At 35.9% G+C, this 7563-nt stretch overlaps 1 non-coding gene across 1 annotated transcript; it reads left to right on the top strand.

Moving 5' to 3' along the window:
- The first annotated feature begins 3191 nt into the window (after positions 1-3191).
- LOC127742656 (small nucleolar RNA R71) lies at positions 3192-3299 on the top strand. Its single transcript, XR_008004011.1, has one exon. It is a non-coding gene; the product is annotated as a small nucleolar RNA R71 (small nucleolar RNA).
- Positions 3300-7563: the final 4264 nt, after the last annotated feature.

Here is a 7563-nt window from a genome sequence, read left to right as displayed (position 1 = left end):
TTTATGATTTTTCAAATTATCAGTAACATTTCTCTTTGTTCATCATTCTTTCAAGAGCCAATAATTTTAACATTCATAAACAACAAGATCAAAAATATGCACTGTTCAAGCATTCATTCAGAAAACAAAAAGTATTGTCACCACATCACTATAATTAAAACTAATTTCAAGGATGAATTCAAAACTCATGTACTTCTTGTTCTTTTGTATTTAAAAACATTTTTCATTTAAGAGAGGTGAAGGATTTATGGAATTATTCATAGCCTTAAGACATAGTTACTAAATACTAATGATCATGTAATGAAGACACAAACATAGACAAACATATAGCATAAATTCGAAAAAGCAGAAAAATAAGAACAAGGAAGTTAAGGAATAAGTCTACCTTAGTAAGGGTGGCGCCTTCTTGAAGGACCAATGGTACTTTTTGAGCTCCTCTATGTCTCTTCCTTGCCTCTGTGCTTGATCCCTAGCGATTTTGGTGCTCCTATCCTTAGTTGCTCCCAGTAATTGTGTGGAGGAAAATGTATCCCCTGAGGTATCTCAGGGATTTGTTAGTGAGGAAATTCCTCATGCTCTCTTGATGTGTAGTCAAATGCTCTTCTACTGAGTTATGGACCCTTGAGATAAATCTCTCCATCTCTCATGACTCAGAGGTGGAAGCTTTTATCTTCACTTTTCTCTTTTTTTGAGGTTTCTCTAGCCTTAGGTGCCATCAATGGTTATGGAAAAACAAAAAAGCTATGCTTTTACCATACTAAACTTAGAATGTTGCTCGCCCTCGAGCAAAAGAAGAAAGAATTGAAGAAGAAGAAGAAGATATGGAGGAGAGGGAGAGATGTGTGTGTTTTGGCCATGTAGGGTGGGTTTGGGTGGGAAGGATGGATGGATGTGATTGGTGAAGAGGTGATGGGGAAGAGAGATTGAGGTGATTAGTGAAGAAGAGAGAAGGTGAGTTGAGGTAGTTGGGGATCCTGTGGGGTCCACAAATTCTGAGATGATCCTGTGGGATCCACAGATCTCGATGTGTCAAGGATTTACATCCCTGCACCAATGAGGCATGTAAAACACCCTCTGCATGCAATCCTGGCGTTTAACACCAGATTGATGCTTGTTTCTGGCGTTAAACGCCAGTTCTATGCTTGTTTTGGGCGTTCAACGCCAGTCCGCAGCATGTTTCTGGCGTTGAACGCCAGCTTTCCTCAGTGTGCAATCCTGGCATTTAAACGCCAGATTGCTGCATGTTTCTGGCGTTCAATGCCAGATCCATGCTCTGTTCTGGCGTTGAACGCCAGCCAGATACTCCTTACTGGTGTTTAAACACCAGTGAGCCCTTCCTCTAGGGTGTGCTATTTCTTCTGCTGTTTTTGATTCTGTTTTTAATTTTTGTATTTATTTTGTGACTCCACATGATCATGAACCTAAATAAAACATAAAAGAACAATAAAATAAAAATTAGATAAATAAAAATTGAGTTGCCTCCTAATAAGCGCTTCTTTAATGTCAATAGCTTGACAGTGGGCTCTCATGGAGCCTCACAGGTGATCAGGTCAATGTTGTGGACTCCCAACACCAAACTTAGAGTTTGAATGTGGGGGTTTAACACCAAACTTAGAGTTTGGTTGTGGCCTCCCAACACCAAACTTAGAGTATAATTTTGGGGGCTTTGTTTGACTCTGTATTGAGAGAAGCTTTTCATGCTTCCTCTCCATGATTGCAGAAGAAGATCCTTGAGCTTTAAACACAAGGTAGTCCCTGTTTAATTGAAGGACTAGCTCTCCTCTGTCAACATCAATCACAGCTCCTGCTGTGGCTAGTAAGGGTCTTCCAAGGATGATGCATTCATCCTCTTCCTTCCTAGTGTCTAAGATTATGAAATCAGCAGGGATGTAAAGGCCTTTAACCTTCACTAACACCTCCTCTACCAATCCATAAGCTTGTCTTACTGACTTGTCTGCCATTTATAATGAGAATATGGCAGGTTGTACCTCAATGATCCCCAGCTTTTCTATCACAGAGAGTGGTATAAGATTTATTTCTGACCCCAGGTCACACAGAGCCTTCTCAAAGGTCATGGTGCCTATCGTACAGGGTATTGAGAATTTACCAGGATCTTGTCGCTTTTGAGGTAAAGTTTGCTGAACCCATGTATCTAGTTCACTAATGAGCAAGGGAGGTTCACCTTCCCAAGTCTCATTACCAAACAATTTGGCATTCAGCTTCATGATGGCTCCTAGATATTGAGAAACTTGCTCTCCAGTTACATTTTCATCCTCATCAGAGGAAGAATAGTCTTCAGAGCTCATGAATGGCAGAAGGAGGTTTAATGGGATCTCTATGGTCTCTATATGACCTTCAGATCCCTTTGGGTCCTCAATAGGGAGCTCCTTCTTGCTTGAGAGACGTCCCATGAGGTCTTCCTCATTGGGATTCACGTCCTCCCCTTCCTCCCTAGGTTTGGCCATGTTAATTATGTCAATAGCCTTACACTCTCTTTTTGGATTCTCTTCAGTATTGCTTGGGAGAGTACTAGGAGGAGTTTCAGTGACTTTCTTACTCAGCTGGCCCACTTGTACCTTCAAATTTCTGATGGAGGACGTTGTTTCACTCATGAAACTTAAAGTGGCCTTAGACAGATCAGAGACTAAGTTTGCTAAATTAGAGGTGCTCTGCTCAGAATTCTCTGTCTGTTGCTGAGAAGATGATGGATAAGGCTTGCTATTACTGAGCCTATTTCTTCCACCATTATTAAAGCCTTGTTGAGGCTTTTGTTGATCCTTCTATGAGAAATTTGGATGATTTCTCCATGATAAATTATAGATGTTTCCATAAGGTTCACCCATATAATTTACCTCTGCTATTGCAGGGTTCTCAGTACTGTTGGATGCATTTTGCCATCCATTCAGACTTTGAGAAATCATGTTGACTTGCTGAGTCAACATTTTGTTCTGAGCCAATATGACATTCAGAGCATCAATTTCAAGAACTCCCTTCCGTTGAGGAATCCCATTACTCACGGAATTCCTCTCAGAAGTATACATGAATTGGTTATTTGCAACCATGTCAATGAGTTCTTGAGCTTCTGCATGCGTTTTCTTTAGGTGAATGGATCCACCTGCAGAATGGTCCAGTGACATCTTAGAGAATTCAGATAGACCATAATAGAATATATCCAAAATGGTCCATTCAGAAAGCATGTCAGAAGGACACCTTTTGGTCATCTGCTTGTATCTTTCCCAAGCTTCATAGAGGGATTCATCATCTTTTTGTTTGAAGGTCTAAACATCCACTCTAAGCTTGCTTAACTTTTGAGGAGGAAAGAACTTAGCCAAGAAGGCTGCGACCAGCTTATCCCATGAGTCCAGGCTATCTTTAGGCTGTGAGTCCAACCATGTTCTAGCTCTGTCTCTTACAGCAAAAGGGAAAAGCATGAGCCTGTAGACTTCAGGATCTACTCCATTAGTCTTAATAGTCTCACAGATCTGCAAGAACTCAATTAAAAATTGGTAGGGATCTTCTGATGGAAGTCCATGAAACTTACAGTTCTGTTGCATTAGAGCAACTAGTTGAGGTTTCAGCTCAAAATTGTTTGCTCCAATGGTAGGGATTGAGATGCTTCTTCCATCAAACTTGGAAGTAGGTGTAGTGTAATCACCAAGCATCCTCCTTGCATTATTATTTTCGGCTGCCATCTCCTCTTCTTTTTCAAAAATTTCTATAAGGTTGTCTCTGGATTATTGTAATTTAGCTTCTCTTAGTTTCCTCTTCAGAGTCCTTTCAGGTAAAGGATCTGCTTCAACAAGAATATTCTTGTCTTTGCTCCTGCTCATATGAGAAAGGAGGGAACAGAAAATAATAATAGGGATCCTCTTTACCACAATAGAGAGATTCCTTTATGTTAGTAGAAGAAAAAGGGGATAGAAGAAGGAAAAGGTAAGAATCCAAATACAAGGGTGAAGATAGGTTTAGATTCTTGAGATGAATAGAAGTGTTAGTAAATAAATAAATAAATAGAAGAAGATGAAAGGGAGGAGTTTTTGAAAATAAAATTTGAAAAATAAGTTAGTGATTTTCGAAAATTAAAGGAAGAAATAAAATTAGAATTAAAATTTGAAACAATTAATTAAAAAAAATAATTTTAAAAAGGGGTGAGGAATTTTCGAAAATTAGAGAAGGAAAAGTACTTTGGTGATTTTGAAAAAGATAAGAAACAAACCAAAAGTCAATTAGTTAGTTGAAAAAGATTTGAAAATCAATTTTGAAAAGATAAGAATATAAGAAGTTAGAAGGGATATTTTGAAATCAAATTTTTGAAAAAGATATGATTTAAAAAGATATGATAAAAAGATATGATTAAAAAGATATGGTTGGAAAAGATTTAATTTTTAAAATTAAAATTAATTGCTTGACTAACAAGAAACTAAAAGATATGATTCTAAAATTTAAAGATTGATCATTTCTTAACAAGAAAGTAACAAACTTCAAATTTTTGAATCAATCACATTAATTGTTAGTGAAGTTTTTGAAAATCATGAATTAAAGATAAGAAAAAGATTTTAAAATTCAAATTAAAAATTTTCGAAAAATAGTAAGAAAATGAAAAAGATTTGATTTTTGAAAATTTTTTGAAAAGATAAGATTTTTAAAATTGAAAATTTGACTTGACTTATAAGAATTAGCTAAGTTTTTTAAAAAAATTTTGACTAAGTCAACTCAAATTTTTGAAATTTTTGAGAGAAATAAGGAAAAGATAATTTTTTTATTTTTAATTTTTTAATGATGAGAGAGAAAAACACAAATATGACCTAAAATATGAAAATTTTGGATCAAAACACTTAATGCATGCAAGAACACTATGAATGTCAAGATGAACACCAAGAACACTTTGAAGATCATCATGAACATCAAGAATATATTTTTGAAAAATTTTTAATGCAAAGAAAACATGCAAGACACCAAACTTAGAAATCTTTAATGCTTAGACACTATGAATGCAAAAATGCACATGAAAAACAACAAAAGACACAAAACAAATTATTATGAAGATCAAACAAGAAAATTCATCACGAACAACTTGAAGATCATGAAGAATACTATGCATGCATGCAATTTTCGAAAATTATTTTTTTTTTAAAAAAAATTAAAACATGCAATTGACACCAAACTTGTGACTTGACTCTAGACTCAAACAAGAAACACAAAATATTTTTGGTTTTTATAATTTTATTAAATTTTTGTATATTTTTTTTCGAAATTTTATAGGAAAAAGAAGATAAGAAATTCAAAATTTTTAATAAGAATTCCAGGAATCTTTCAATGTTAGCCTAAAGCTCCAATCCAGGGGTTGGACATGACTTAATAGCCAGCCAGCTTTAGGATATAAATCTGGTATGCAACAGCTGATACTTCATCCAACTCCATATACATGCCTTTTATGTTGACAAGTGGAAGCCTCAATCCAAAAGAATTTGAATATGGCTTTACAGCCAGCCAGGCTTCAACATGTTACCATGAAACTTTAGAATTCATTCATAAAAATTTAGAATAATTTTCAAAAACAAAAGGACAAAATTTTTTTTGAAAGATTTTTGAAAAATTTTTGAAAATAAAACAAAAAGAAAATTACCTAATCTGAGCAACAAGATGAACCGTCAGTTGTCCAAACTCGAACAATCCCCGGCAACGGCGCTAAAAACTTGGTGCACGTTGCCGAATTAAAAGCTTGGCGCCATTGTGGTCTAAAAACAATTGTGAAATTGTTGTTCGAAATTGATTCCCCAGCAATGGCGCCAAAAACTTGGTGCACGAAATTGTGATCTCTAATAATGGCATTCAACTTGGTATGCGCATCTACTAACTCAGCACTTTCTTCACAACTTTGCACAACTAACCAGCAAGTGCACTGGGTCATTGATAAACCCAATTTGACGGTTTATCTTGTATTGAATTTAGAGTATTTTGATGACCTTTTCTCACATTTAACCTATGAATTAGCATGGTTTTGTAATCTCTCCCGTATTTGTGCTTAAGTGTAAAAACATGCTTTTTAAGCCTTATTTTGATGAATTTTAATTCCTCTTTGATTCCATAAGATGCCTTGATGTGTTTGCTAGTAATTCCAGGATTGAAATAGGCTAGGCATGGATCAAAGGGAGCAAGAAAGGAAGCATACAAGTGGAGAGAAGCATGAAAAGTCAAAGAAGTGAAATCAGCCAAGCACGCGCACGCGCACAAAGCGCTCGCGCGCACATTGCAGAATCGGCCAGGGGCGCGCACGCGTCGTAGTCCGCACATGACTTCATTAAAGCAACACGTGCCTGGCGATTTGGAAGGGTTTCTGAACCCATTTTGGCGCCAATTACTGATAGAAAGGAATAAAAGGATCAAGGATCTTGGAATCATTATTAGTTCATTACCATTAGTCATAGTTTAGTTTAGAGTAGTTTTAGAGAGAAAATAAACTAACAAAGAAAATAAACTAACAACTAACAAAGCTCTTGGCAAGATATGAGAACTAGAAGTCCTATCCTAGTTATTCTCCTCAATTGTGATAACAAATTGTCCATTGCTCCCACTTAGTTAACCTCTAACCATGGAGGAAAGTCAAGTGGATGAATCAATTTGATTTGTTGTTGATTTACTATGCTTTTCTTTTGTGCCTTCCAAGTGTTTGATGAAATGCTTGGTTGGATTTTTGTGTAGGTTTTGTTTCTCTTGGCCTAGGTAGAGTAATTAGTGACTCTTGAGTTATCTAATTCCTTTGTTAATTGATAATTAGAAGTTGTTAATTGATTTGAATGCCTCTAAAGCTAGTCTTTCCCTTATGAGTTGATTAGGACTTGAGGAATCAAATTGATTCATCCACTTGACTTTCCTCCATGGTTAGAGGTTAACTAAGTGGGAGTAATGGACAATTTGTCATCACAATTGAGGAGGATAACTAGGATAGGACTTCTAGTTCTCATATCTTGCCAAGAGCTTTTCTAGTTGTTAGTTTATTTTCTTTGCCATTTATATTTCTTGTCTAAAATCTTAAAAACCCCAAATATAACGCACAACCAATAACAAGACACTTTATTACAATTCCTAGGGAGAATGACCCGAGGTCTAATACTTCAGTTTATAAATTTTAGGGGTTTGTACTAGTGACAAACAACTTTTTGTATGAAAGGATTATTGTTTGGTTTAGAAACTATACTTTACAACGAGATTTCATTAGTGAAATTCTAAACCGTCAAAAATCCAATCATCAAAAATGGCGCCGTTGCCGGGGAGTTGCAATGGTGTTATGTTATTGGTTATTGTATATATGTGAATATTGTGAATAGCTTGAATTTTTTTTGGATTGCTTGCTAGTTAGGACTTTGTTTCATTATTTCTTAGTAGTTTTTGTTTTTATTTTCTCTTTTCACCATGAATTCTCACTTTGGCTATGAGTGTGATTACAACTATGTTGTAGGTGATGAGAACTACAATGAAGATGTGTATCAAGGATGGAACAATCAAAGGTGGGAGGAGCCATATGCATATGATCAATCCTCATGGCAACAACCCCCACCAATG

The sequence above is a fragment of the Arachis duranensis genome, chromosome 1 (assembly GCF_000817695.3).
Source record: "Arachis duranensis cultivar V14167 chromosome 1, aradu.V14167.gnm2.J7QH, whole genome shotgun sequence".
Taxonomy (NCBI): domain Eukaryota; kingdom Viridiplantae; phylum Streptophyta; class Magnoliopsida; order Fabales; family Fabaceae; genus Arachis; species Arachis duranensis.
Note: the sequence above shows the minus strand (reverse complement) of the source record. Positions and strands in the feature narration are given on the sequence as shown.